Source organism: Lissotriton helveticus, chromosome 2_1 (genome assembly GCF_964261635.1).
Source record: "Lissotriton helveticus chromosome 2_1, aLisHel1.1, whole genome shotgun sequence".
NCBI lineage: Eukaryota > Metazoa > Chordata > Amphibia > Caudata > Salamandridae > Lissotriton > Lissotriton helveticus.
In genome coordinates, this window is record NC_136059.1 from 683,271,638 (window position 1) to 683,285,781 (window position 14,144).

Genomic DNA, 14,144 nt, shown 5'->3' on the forward strand with positions numbered 1-14,144 from the left:
GAAATTGGCCAGCGCATCACACATTACTTGGGATGGAGGTGGAGTCAAGTCGGGAACATTACCTGACAAAGATTTGGTGATCTCATATAGTTTTTTGCTGGAGTTCTTAGCTTGCTCGATTTGATCTGAGTAAAAAGACTTTTTGGCCTTTACAATCATTGTTTTGTAAACAGCCAATGATTCTTTGTAGCGGGTCCTACTTACTATGTCATACGTTTTCCTCCAATGCCTTTCGCAGTTCATATTGTGTTGTTTTTGCGTTTTTAGTTCGTCCGTATACCACGGGGCAGTTGGAGTAGATCTGTTCTTGGATATAGACTTGATGGGGACCAAAAGATTAGTAGCATGGCCTAGCCAATCCTGAAATTGTTGTGTTGCCATAGTCGGATCGGAGGAAACCAGCGGCCGTGTACTATCCAACTGTTTTTTTAGGTCTGGCTGGTTAATGTTCTTCCATGCTTTGAAAGAGCCAGGACCGGGGGGATAACTTTCTTGCTCGAGGGTGCCTTAATTGTCATAGTGCTGAGTACGGCATAATGATCTGTCCATGGCATCGGTAAGATGTCTGATACCTGTAGACCCTCAACATTAGAAAATATGCCGTCTAAGGTATGCCCCGCCGAATTGGTGGCCGAGGCGACCAGTTGTTTAAGCCCCAGTGTTTCCATGTCTGAGATAAGGGCAGAAGTGTCTTTATGGTTATTGTCTTCTAAGTAGAAGTTCATGTCACCGCGTTTAATTACGCGGATGACATTCAACTGATTTTTAATATCGATGGCTCGGCGGAGTCCATCTCCTCTTTTCAGTCTACTCTTTGCCACATTAGCGCCTGGATGGGGGCTAACCATCTGAAGCTCAACCCCGACAAGACTGAACTGGTCCTTGTCGGGGGTGCCGCCAGCCCATGGAAATCCATCTTCTGGCCGGCGAGCCTGGGCTCCCCCCCTAGTCCTGCTAATTCAGCGAAAAGTCTGGGAGTCATCATCAGTGATGACCTCACGATGAAGCCCCAGGTTAAAGCTGTAGTTTCCTCTTGCTTTTTTCAGCTCCGGAGAATCCGGAAGATAGCCCGCTTTTTGACTACTGAAGCCCTTACCTTAGTCCTGCTGGCTTTAGTCATTTCGAGAATTGACTATGCCAATTCACTCTATGTAGGCATTCCATCTTACCTGCTGAAGAGGCTGCAGCTCATTCAGCACCAGGCTGCCCGCCTCATTTACCACCAACCCAGGCATTCCCATGTCAGCCCCTTGTTGAAATCCCTCCATTGGCTCCCTGTGTCGGAGCGGTGCAAATTCAAGATGGGCTGTATTATTTTTAGGTCCCTTGCTGGTCTGAGTCCCTCTTTCATTTCTTCGTTAGTGCACCCTTATGTCCCTGCCCGTGATCTCCGCTCTTCCCACCTTGCGCTACTTAAGGTTCCTACCTTCAAGCGCAAGAAACATGGAGGTTCAAGATTCTCATTCCTTGCCCCCTCCTTCTGGAATTCACTCCCTATGAGCATTAACCCATCTGTTTTGCAATGCTCTCTGCTAATGTCTTTCTGCTGCAATCTGTTCTTCCCCCTTTGCTCAAAGCGCCAAGAAACCGTTAGGTGTTAGCTGCGCTCTACAAATAATTTTTACATTACATTACATGTCACCCAAGACCGTAATGGAATCCTCAATTGCGAGTGATTCCAGTATTGTACTTAGGCTAGCTAGAAAGCCTGTCTTAGCTCCTGGGGGGTCGATATAAAAGTACCCCCTTAAAATTGGAGAGAGCACTAAGCTTGATTGCAAACTGCAGGGCTTCACATGAAGTGTCCGGAATGTGTGAAGTTGTAACAGTGAACCTTTCCCTGGCTATAATAGCTAGCCCTCCACCTTTTTTCCTGACTCTGTCCTGTCTATAAACTTTGTAACCACTAGGTGTGGTGATCACTAGATCCGGCTCTGAAGAATCGTCAGTCCATGTCTCCGTAATGAAGAGGATGTCCAGGTTAAAGTCGGTTATAAGATCTGCTATTTCCTGACTATGTTTGCACAATGAGCCCGCGTTAATAAGGGCCATAACAATAGGTGTATCTATGCCCTTAGTGTGTATCTTGGCGTGCGTTCTGACGATGTTAGTTAATATCGCGCTATTACAGTGTGAGCAACGCAGTACAGCATCCTTTGGGGTTAAGGTTAAGTCAAGTGGTGTACAGCCTGGAGCTATGGGCGGTCGGAGGTCCATCAGAGAGGAGCGGGAATAGACCAAATTCCGGTTGGCATATGTTGGGCCAGGGATCGTGGCCCTGGGCCCGGCGCGGACGGGCGCAAATGGGCTTGCCTTTGGCGCGCCCGCTGCGCCCGCCCGCTGCGCGGACGGGAAGGTCTAGTGGTTTTATACATGTGTGTGAGGAGGTTAGAGGAGGGTGGGAGGGCTCGAACAACTACACCGCCAGCCTTACCCTCAGCAAGATGGCGGCTGAGGAGGGTCGAGTGAGGTGACAGCGCCTAGTAACAGCAGCGCTGTAGCTGGGCAAGTCGGTGAACAGCCTCGGAGCGACGCAAATCTCGCGCCGAGGTAGGGGCGATAATTTTAAAAGTACAGGCTTAAATATTTACAGGTCTTAAAAAACGTTATTCTTTGATCAATAACGAGCACACAATCAGATTTGCAAGTAAAGCAAAGAATAGAGCAAAGATCCCCCGGCTTCCGCCTCAGGGGAGAAAATATGCAAATTACGCGGTGAACTGAAGACCCACCCTTAAATATCCTGGGAGGGCTCGAACAACTACACCGCCAGCCTTACCCTCAGGGAGATGGCGGCTGAGGAGGGTCGAGTGAGGTGACAGCGCCTAGTAACAGCAGCGCTGTAGCTGGGCAAGTCGGTGAACAGCCTCGGAGCGACGCAAATCTTGCGCCGAGGTAGGGGCGATAATTTTAAAAGTACAGGCTAAAATATTTACAGGTCTTAAAAAACGTTATTGGTAAAGTTTTCAATAAGCAATAATCGCGCCTCGGTTAGACCTCATTGGCTACGATACTGCATCCTCCCTGACAGTCCGGCCGTGGGAGGATGCACCGCCCGCGTGAAGAAAGGGCGGGGCTGCATGCTGGAACTATGCTGGTATGATGTGCAGCACAGTGATTGCTTCCTAATTTACCGACAGCCTTTCTTAACGGAGGCCCACTGGAGGGTTTAAAAGAAAACTGAATAAGTGACATTTCAGGTTGGTGCTCGGCAAGCCACCAAAGGCATATAATTACCCACTGGAGGGATCGTAAGCACTACAACTCCCAGCATGCTGTTGCAATACCCATGTGGGAGCGGCATGCAAAGTGGGAATAAAAAGAGTTGTAGTACGCAGCCGCGCACTAACTGCTTTGCCCTATGATTAAGAGGCATGCTGCCTCGAAACGCGTCAGGGCGCTTTTGAACAAACTCTGCCTGAAATGCTGTTTGCTGCAATAAAGGTTCTGTGAACTTACCCCTGTGGAGTGGCGTCCTTCAAGCACAGGACAACTTTGGTAGATGTTTTCGCACAGCAGTCCGGCCGTGGGAGGATGCACCGCCCGCGTGAAGAAAGGGCGGGCTGAATGCTAGAACTATGCTGGTATGATGTGCAGCACAGGGATTGCTTCCTAATTTACAGACAGCCTTTCTTAACGGAGGCCCACTGGAGGGTTTAAAAGAAGACTGAATAAGTGACATTTCAGGTTGGTGCTCGGCAAGCCACCAAAGGCATATAATTACCCACTGGAGGGATCGTAAGCACTACAACTCCCAGCATGCTGTTCCAATACCATGTGGGAGCGGCATGCAAAGTGGGAATAAAAAGAGTTGTAGTACGCAGCTGCGCACTAACTGCTTTGCCCTATGATTAAGAGGCATGCTGCCTCGAAACGCGTCAGGGCGCTTTTGAAAAACTCTGCCTGAAATGCTGTTTGCTGCAATAAAGGTTCTGTGAACTTACCCCTGTGGAGTGGCGTCCTTCAAGCACAGGACAACTTTGGTAGATGTTTTCGCATGGCAGACCGGCCGTGGGAGGATGCACCGCCCGCGTGAAGAAAGGGCGGGGCTGCATGCTGGAACTATGCTGGTATGATGTGCAGCACAGGGATTGCTTCCTAATTTACTGACAGCCTTTCTTAACGGAGGCCCACTGGAGGGTTTAAAAGAAGACTGAATAAGTGACATTTCAGGTTGGTGCTCGGCAAGCCACCAAAGGCATATAATTACCCACTGGAGGGATCGTAAGCACTACAACTCCCAGCATGCTGTTGCAATACCCATGTGGGAGCGGCATGCAAAGTGGGAATAAAAAGAGTTGTAGTACGCAGCCGCGCACTAACTGCTTTGCCCTATGATTAAGAGGCATGCTGCCTCGAAACGCGTCAGGGCGCTTTTGAACAAACTCTGCCTGAAATGCTGTTTGCTGCAATAAAGGTTCTGTGAACTTACCCCTGTGGAGTGGCGTCCTTCAAGCACAGGGCAACTTTGGTAGATGTATATATATATATATATATATATATATATATATATATTCACTGAAAAAACCATAGGTTATAGACCATATATAGTTAGGAATTAGCATTTACAAAACCTTGAAAATTCACTGAAAAAACCATAGGTTATAGACCATATATAGTTAGGAATTAGCATTTAAAAAACCTTATTTTACTCACACAAAACCATTGAAATTCCATATATAGTTAGTTGCACTAACTATATATTGCGCACCCGCAATCCACTGCTGATGATGTCACATATTACATCATTCATGACATGGTCAGTGACATCACTGATGACATCACTGATGACATCTCAAATGACATCACTGATGACATCACTGATGACAACATCCAGTGACTATGTTTCTGTAAAGTTAAAATATGTCTTACATATTGAAGAATGAGTGGATGTATAAGTGTCTGGACGAAGGATTTAGTAGGTGCATGACTGAATGTATGAGTGAGTGATTAAATGTGTCTCACTGAGTGCATGGGTTAGTGACTAAACTGTCTTAATTTGTGCATCATTATGTCTGTTGTTCTGTAAACTGCTGCATGTGTTGATCAGTAGCTATATGAGTAACTATATGGGTTATTGATTGATTGCCCAAGTATTTGCATGGGAGACTGAGTGTGTGTGTGGCTGGATGGGAGGTGTGTGACTCTGTACAGATCAATGTGTACTTGTATCAATGATTGTATAAGAGAGTAAGTATGTGTTAGTATATGGTTGAAAACGTAAGGTGCTCTATGTTTAACTGTATAGAGTAGAAAATGGAAGTGTGATTGATTCTTTACAGGACTGACTAGGTGTGTGAGTAACTCCATGGATGAGTGGCAGAGTGTGAGTGTCTGTATAGGTGTATGAGTGCATATGATTGTGTTGTAAACATGAGTGATTGTATGTATGAATGATTGTATGGGTGAATGAGTGAATGTGTGTGTAGACGTAGGAATCAGTGAGTACGTATGTAGTAACTAGTATTGGTGTGTCAATGGTTTCAAAAATTATACTCTGTTTTTAACACTGGGTGAAACAGAGGTTATATTAAAATGTGAGGAGATGCATTGTATTGTCACATGAATGATATCATCAGTGATGTGATCATTGATGTCAAGTGAGATGTCATCAGTGATGTCATTTGAGATGTCATCAGTGATGTCATCAGTGATGTCACTGACCATGTCATGAATGATGTAATATGTGACATCATCAGCAGTGGATTGCGGGTGCGCAATATATAGTTAGTGCAACTAACTATATATGGAATTTCAATGGTTTTGTGTGAGTAAAATAAGGTTTTTTAAATGCTAATTCCTAACTATATATGGTCTATAACCTATGGTTTTTTCAGTGAATTTTCAAGGTTTTGTAAATGCTAATTCCTAACTATATATGGTCTATAACCTATGGTTTTTTCAGTGAATTTCAATGGTTTTTTAATAGCAAATATCATAAGCTGTCGAATGTCAAGTACGTGGTAAGAATTTTTTTTTTCGTGTTTATGCACACTGATCTACTTTGATTGCTGCCCCCCACCCCTCATTTCTATTAGGAGTACTCTCTCTTTGCAGATAGTGAAGGGTAGTTAACGCAGCCCTTTCCCCCTTTGTAATCCGTCGTGCCTGCTTCTCTCTCCATTTGATTGATTGTTCTCTTTGGTTCATTCTCTATTTACAAACAAGCACAGAGTCGCAATACTCTGTTTAGTCTTTGCAGATAGCGAAAAATCGTGTAAAAAAACAAAAGGAATCGAGCAAAATCAGTAGGCCACTAATGGGATCTCTTTTGACCTCGCTAAAATAGAAACATTAGGAACAACCTGTTGAAAATAGCAATGCGTATGTATATAAGCGGCGTTCATTTGTGTTCACAGTACCCCTTGTTGATTGTTTCAATCGAGCATTGAATTGTTCGAAGTTAATTCTCTTAACGATCTTCTCTACCTGCAAACGAGGAAGAATAGGAATATTCTATCTCCCTTTGCAGATAGTGAAGGGTAGGTAACGCAAGCCTTTAACACGTCGTACCTATTTCATTACTCATTGATTGATTGATTGTCCGAACATTGACTGTTTGGGAATTAGTTCTTTTTGGAGGTATTCCCTGTTTGCAAATAAACGTAGGAAAATCTTTGCAAGTAGTGAAAGGGTACGTAATGCGGACCGTTCTCCCCCGTTGTAATCTGTCATGCCTATCTACTCCCCACTGATTGATGCACCTTTTTCACCCGGACCATTTACTAGAGATACGTCATCTGGCCCGACCAGAGAGCACCCCTAGTGAAAAGGACATATGCAATAATAACGAAGTGATCACTGTATCCTGTTAACAGAAACTTTACCATGAAACAACCTGGAAAGAAAAAAATAGGAAAACGAAAATCAGTAGGCCACTGATGAACATGAACTTTTATTAAACAACGAACAAAGAAACGATAACATAACGTAATGATAAAACCTATTAATGTCCTAGAAACAAGAAAACGTTAAAATATGCCAGTGGTGAGAGACCAGAAAAACAGTAAGAGAAACCAAATCACCCCTCGCTGTCCCACCGCCTGCCACGCCAAAAAAATCGATAGACTAGGGAAAATGCAAGTCAGTAGAACATCCACCCCCACTCTGGAAACTTCCAAGGTGGGGCAGGGTTCCGGCTACGCCCAGCCGGGAGCAGCCCATATAAGGCAGGTCCTGCTGCCACGCCTCGGCCAGGAGATCCTAACGTAGGGTGTAGCCGGAGGAGAGGCCGAGACCAGCGGGACCCGGCCAGGGGATTGCCTTTACAACGCTGAACAGTTGCAGGGGGGGGGAATGTCTCCTCGACCCTCCCCTCTCTCTCCCAGTCCGGCCGCGGTGGCCCTTGAGAGTTGCAGGTAGTCCCGCCACATGCTCTTCCGGTCCGACCACCAACGGTCGGGGGGCCGAGGCCGACGGGATCCGGCTGCAGCCGATAAACCAAGAAACCCGTTCATGGGGCCAGAGCCAGGGGCGTCCGGCCGACATCCACCGGAAGCCCGGCCCGAAGACGGACGGGACACTTCTTTCTTTTATAATGGCTGCGACAACACTGGAGGGGGATGTCTTGCACATGCCTCCGACCCCCCCCTCGTCCTCATCGCCTGGTCCGGCCATAACAAATCTCAAGCGAGACGCCGTGGGGTGCACTGGGAGGGAGAGACGGTGCGAACAGGCCTCTCCCGCCTCCCCAGGTGGAGGCTTCCCAGCTGCACCCTCAGCGCTCCAGGCGGTGGCATCCTAACAACTACAGTGCTGCACAGTTTCGGAACGACCTAGATAACGGTTCTTCCACTGTGGCCATGCTGCAACGTCTCGCCCGGCAGGGTGGAGCCCGTCCGCTCATGTGACCCCGCGATCGCCGGTAGCTGCCGAACTCTCAAAATGGCGGTCGACCTGGCAAGAGCGGGCCCAACATAAAGAAATGGCCCGGTCACTGGTTGACTCCACCACCGTAGTCCTCCACGACCTTGAAGATTCTAGAGGAGCCGCGGGAGTCTCCGACCCCCGATGGGGAATGACTGCCATGATCGCCCGTGGAGTGACGAAACTGTATCCGCGGGACGTCGGCGCTCCCATGCTGGCGCCAGCCTCACTTTGAATTACTACAATCCTGCAGACCTTACTTCCGGTGAAAGCACAGTGTGACCCGGTAGGAAAAATTATTGCACCCCCTCCCCTTTTTGACTGATAGTTCAAACCACCGATCCTTTCCTTTGCCCTTTTAACGGAACTTTGGACTGCCTCCCCCTCTTTTACATTTTCTAGAGAAAACAAAACATTAACCACTACATTAGCATAGCAGTTGACACCAGAACTGTTTTCAAATTGAAAACCAACAACATCTTCAACAGAATCCTTTTTGTTTCTGCTGTGACCCTGCTACAGCACAGGCATTGTCCCCAGCAGTAATTCTGCAATGCCGGTAAGAATAGCTGTGGTGCCTACTGGACTCACTCACCCCCGCGGCGCCCCACGCCGTTTTTTGCTGGGCGGCAACTTACTAGACATCACTTTCGTGCCATCTAGATTTCAGCGCGTTCTGCTGCCTTGGAACTATTCGCACAACAGACCGCTACTGACAAGAATATTTCATTATTGGTGCTGTCAATTTCAATAAATCTATTGGATAATTAAAAAGAAATTGCCACGGTCTCTTCGTTGTTTAAATGTTTTTACTGTTTTTGTTTTGTTGTATATATTTATATGTTATTAAAGTTTTATATTCCTACTACTTTGTTGGAGTGCTATATATTTTTAATGTGACACATAATTGTAAAAACTTTGATGTACAAAGAGTCATTCCTGGAATCTTCCGCTTCAGGCTCGGTCCCCTCCCCAATCACAATACAGGATGGTTTTCAGATAGTAGGAACGCGTGTGCTGTGACGGATCACATCGGGTGTGGGCCTTGATCTACTATAACTCCTTTGAAGAGGGGTGATTCTTTACAGCTGGGGCCATAAACTACATCTGCAGGGCTAGCTGATAGCCTAGGACCGGCCTGGACATTCGGACACAGAGGAAGAGGAGTGTCAGAGGGTGCGGTAGTGAATAGGGCGAAAGGGAGGTGTCGGGCGGGCACAGAGTGTGATTCTCAGGGAAGAGCAGCGCAGATGGGGGAAGGTTTATTGCCCATGCATAAGACAGAGAGCGGTGGTGACCAGTGCCTGGGGGAGATGCTTACGAGGGTGAGGAGCCATGCTACGAATCGACAGCGTGCAGAGAGTGGGTCTGGTCAAGACATCTAAAATGGCTGCCGTGCACGACAAAAGTGTGGCATTTCAAAAAAGGCAAGATGGCGCAGACAATGTTTTTCAACACTTCCTCATTTCCTTCGAATCGAACGTTAACAGACGTTGGGGCATATTACCAAAGTTAAGCGATATTTATCGCTAACGATGCTTACCAACCAATTTTTTACCACTAAGCATCGTCAGAAATTATCGAAGATAAACCTTACTATTATCAAGGTTTATCGCAAATGCGATAATAAACGGCCGCAATGCATGAATATCGCTAAAAAGTCAGCGATATTCATGCATTACCGAGCTAATACTCTTAGCCATGTTATCCACCTCCCATTGGATAACATGGCTAAGAACTGCTCAGGGCAGGTGTTACTTTTTGGAGATATTCGCGCTTAGCGCGAATATCTCCAAAAGTTGGTAATAGGAGATAGATATCTTGCATGTTGTAATGCAAGTTATTGTGGTATATGGAACTCATACCATAATCTCTCAGGAAAGCAGAAACTGATCCTTTTGGGACCGCCTAAAAAGGCCTAGGGGGTGAGGAGTACTCTACTTTGCCCCCTTTTCACGTTCCGAACTATTTTATTTTACTCTCTTCTGTAATTACACAAAATACCAGCGATAAGATGCATCGGAGACACACAGTGAGAGAAAGGAGGCCGGAGATGAAGAAGACATGTCAAATACACATTGGAGATAATATAGTGGCAGAAGGGAAGTAAATATGAGTAAACTTACCATGTAACATAAAAATGTTGCACTCTATACTATAAGTCTCATTTTATACTACAATCACTTCGCTACAACCTCATAAATTAAAAATAAAAATAAATAATGTCTCAAACAATTTTTGATTTCTAAATATAAATTTATTCTTCAGAATTTTCTAAATTTGAAACAACTAGTAACATGTCCTCATCAGTAATTTCCTCTTCAATCATCTCATCTGGAATCTCCTCATTAAAAGTCTGCAATGATGATTCTTGTAACTCTATGGTCTCCAAACACTCGATAAATTCGCCATCAAGAGATTGATCAAAAAAATCATTCAAGTCATCTCCTCCTTCTGACAATATTTCATTATTGGTGCTGTCCATTTCAATCAATGTAGTGGAATCATTCAAGTCATCTCCTCGTGACAATATTTCATTATTGGTGCTCTCAATTTCAATCAATGTAGTGGAATCATTCAAGTCATCTCCTCCTTGTGACAATATTTCATTATTGGTGCTGTCCATTTCAATCAATCTAATGGAATCATACAAGCCATCTCCTCCTTGTGACAATATTTCATTATTGGTGCTCTCAATTTCAATCAATGTAGTGGAATCATTCAAGTCATCTCCTTGTGACAATATTTCATTCTTGGTGCTGTCCATTTCAATCAATCTAATGGAATCATACAAGTCATGTCCTCCTTGTGACAATATTTCATTATTGGTGCTCTCAATTTCAATCAATGTAGTGGACAATTCAAAAGAAATTGCCACGGTCTCTTCATTGTGAGCCATTTTATTTTGAAATTGCTTGCTGTAAATTGCAGAAAAAAATAATCACTTTCATTTATCGTTTTTAGTAATACATAATATAAAACTAACTTCATCAAGTATTTAGTATAACAGAAGGACTGCAAATAAATAACAGAAAACATTTTTCAAATTATCTTCAAGTGTACAACATAGTTCCCCTTACAAATTAACAACTCACCTTTTTAAAAGTAGCAGAAGTGTTAGTACTGTGTAAATCAAACACCAGAAATTCACCACCAAAAATTCCTCACAAATGTACCTCAGACAGTAGTATCACAAAATGGCTGTGGTTTCCTCTCATTTGACATATATACATAACCAATTAACTTTCATCACACACAAATACAAAACCAAAGTAACATTTTAATTGGTTCTAAATTTCAACACTTTCAAATGTGTTTTCCCCATGCAATTTTCCATAGGACATTTACATACGTCTACAGCCTGAATGGCTGAACGGAATTACACCAAACTTGGCAAAATGGTACATCAAACCTAAGAGGTCAGGAATGATCTACTATGCCCCCTTATGGTCATTTCCCCCTTCGCTTTGGCCTCCTCTTGTCTCTCAATCCTACCGAGGGACAAGATGGCGGCCGCTACGGACTGTTTGGAATGTTGACAGACGCCGGAGAACCAATCAGCTTCGCAAAGCTCCGTAACGCGAAAAGTACGCGAAGCGGAGCGCTGTTACAGATATATATCTTTTTTTCAACGTTAATTTCTCAAAATCCACTGGAGCACATATATTGAGACCTAGCAAAGGCACATCGGGCTACCAGTCCCTAATATTTTGCCAAGTTTCGTGCAAATCCATTCAGCCGTTCGATTATTATTATTTTGTTTTTTTTTTGCCCCGCGGGGCCCTTTTAAAACCTCCACATCAAACCTAGGGGGTCAGCGAGGATCTACTATGCCCCCTTATAGTTATTTCCCCCTTTGTTTTGACCTCCTCTTGTCTCTCGATCCTACCGAGAGACAAGATGGCGGCCGCTACGGACTGTTTGGAATGTTGACAGACGCCGGAGAACCAATCAGCTTCGCTTCACAAAGCTCCGTTGCGCGAAAAGTCCGCGAACCAGAGCGCTAACCGGTCCGCTGTTACAGATATATATCTTTTTTTAAACGTTAATTTCTCAAAATCCACTGGAGCACATATATTGAGACCTACAAAAGGCACATCGGGCTACCAGTCCCTACAATTTTGCCAAGTTTCGTGCAAATCCATTCAGCCGTTCGGGCTAAAAGTGAGGCCAACCGCCCTATGGAAAACTCAATGTTAAAAACACGTTTTGGGACCCCCCTTTTTTCTCGGCCCCCACTGGACGAACCCCCCCCAAATTTTCAAGGGCTGCTCAGAAACAAAATGTGCCATTTTCCTGAAAATTTCAGCCAATTCCGTCCAAAAACGCCAAAGTTATTAGACATAGAATTTTCAAAAAACCCATAGAGAAAAAATCCTAACTATATATACCTACTGGCGACCGCCAGTAGGTAATATATATATATATATATATATATATATATTCATCCGCCAAAGGGTGACTGTAAAGGAAGGGTCCACAGCAGGTAAGTGTAGCTGGATACCTTTATTGAGAGTTGCCGTGTTAACAGGGAAGCGGCTGTCACTCAGTTAGCCCGACAGTCCGACGCGTTTCGTGCTGTGCGCATTTCTTCAGGAACTTAGGCTTTTAACTGCAGAAAGGCACACCGTTGATTAAAGCACTTGTATAAAGTTTGAGGCACCGCCTCAGTGGGCATGGCTACAACTGTAGCATCCTGTAACTAGTAGTGCTATTATGTTGCCCCAGTGGGTCGTGAGCCATTTGCAGCAGTTTAAAATCGAAATTAAAATCCAAGTGGATCGTGGCATGCAAACTCCTCATGGAACCGGCATCGTAACTCCCTCAATCGCGCTCCTGCTCCCAACGCCGTCATGCTGGTTAGCACATCAGCAGGTCTGTAAACACAGAAGGGAACCTTCCGCGGCTCAGGCAGGCCGCCAACATTCATCCGCCAAAGGGTGCCTGTAAAGGAAGGGCCCACAGCGGGTAAGTGTTGCTGGATAACTTTATTGAGAGTTGCCGTGTTAACAGGGAAGCGGCTGTCACTCAGTTTAGCCCCACAGTCCGACGAGTTTCATGCTGTGCGCATTTCTTCAGGAACTTAGGCTTTTAACTGCAGAAAGGCACACCGTTGATTAAAGCACCTGTATAAAGTTCGAGGCACCGCCTCAGTGGGCGTGGCTACAACTGTAGCATTCTGTAACTAGTAGTGCTATTATGTTGCCCCAGTGTGTCGTGAGCCATTTGCAGCAGTTTAAAATCGAAATTAAAATCCAAGTGGATCGTGGCATGCAAACTCCTCATGGAACCGGCATCGTAACTCCCTCAATCGCGCTCCTGCTCCCAACGCCGTCATGCTGGTTAGCACATCAGCAGGTCTGTAAACACAGAAGGGAACCTTCCGCGGCTCAGGCAGGCCGCCAACATTCATCCGCCAAAGGGTGCCTGTAAAGGAAGGGCCCACAGCGGGTAAGTGTTGCTGGATAACTTTATTGAGAGTTGCCGTGTTAACAGGGAAGCGGCTGTCACTCAGTTTAGCCCCACAGTCCGACGAGTTTCATGCTGTGCGCATTTCTTCAGGAACTTAGGCTTTTAACTGCAGAAAGGCACACCGTTGATTAAAGCACCTGTATAAAGTTCGAGGCACCACCTCAGTGGGCGTGGCTACAACTGTAGCATTCTGTAACTAGTAGTGCTATTATGTTGCCCCAGTGTGTCGTGAGCCATTTGCAGCAGTTTAAAATCGAAATTAAAATCCAAGTGGATCGTGGCATGCAAACTCCTCATGGAACCGGCATCGTAACTCCCTCAATCGCGCTCCTGCTCCCAACGCCGTCATGCTGGTTAGCACATCAGCAGATCTGTAAACACAGAAGGGAACCTTCCGCGGCTCATGCAGGCCGCCAACATTCATCCGCCAAAGGGTGCCTGTAAAGGAAGGGCCCACAGCAGGTAAGTGTTGCTGGATAACTTTATTGAGAGTTGCCATGTTAACAGGGAAGCGGCTGTCACTCAGTTAGCCCCACAGTCCGACGCGTTTCATGCTGTGCGCATTTCTTCAGGAACTTAGGCTTTTAACTGCAGAAAGGCACACCGTTGATTAAAGCACCTGTATAAAGTTCATAGATAGTGTTTTAATTAATTTTATGTATAATATTTTTCAGAAATAATTGTAAAATTATTGTTAGAAATGGGGGTAGACAGTTGACAGAGATAGGTACCTTTGTCCAAATAGGGGTCCTTGCTTCTAATCAGGGTAAGGGTAACCCCTGCTCACCCCCTTGGTAGATTGGAAT

General features: G+C 45.3%; 1 pseudogene; it reads right to left on the bottom strand.

Annotated features, from left to right (window-relative positions):
• Nucleotides 1-2,909: 2,909 nt before the first annotated feature.
• LOC144820545 (U4 spliceosomal RNA) lies at nucleotides 2,910-3,029 on the bottom strand (annotated as a pseudogene).
• Nucleotides 3,030-14,144: the final 11,115 nt, after the last annotated feature.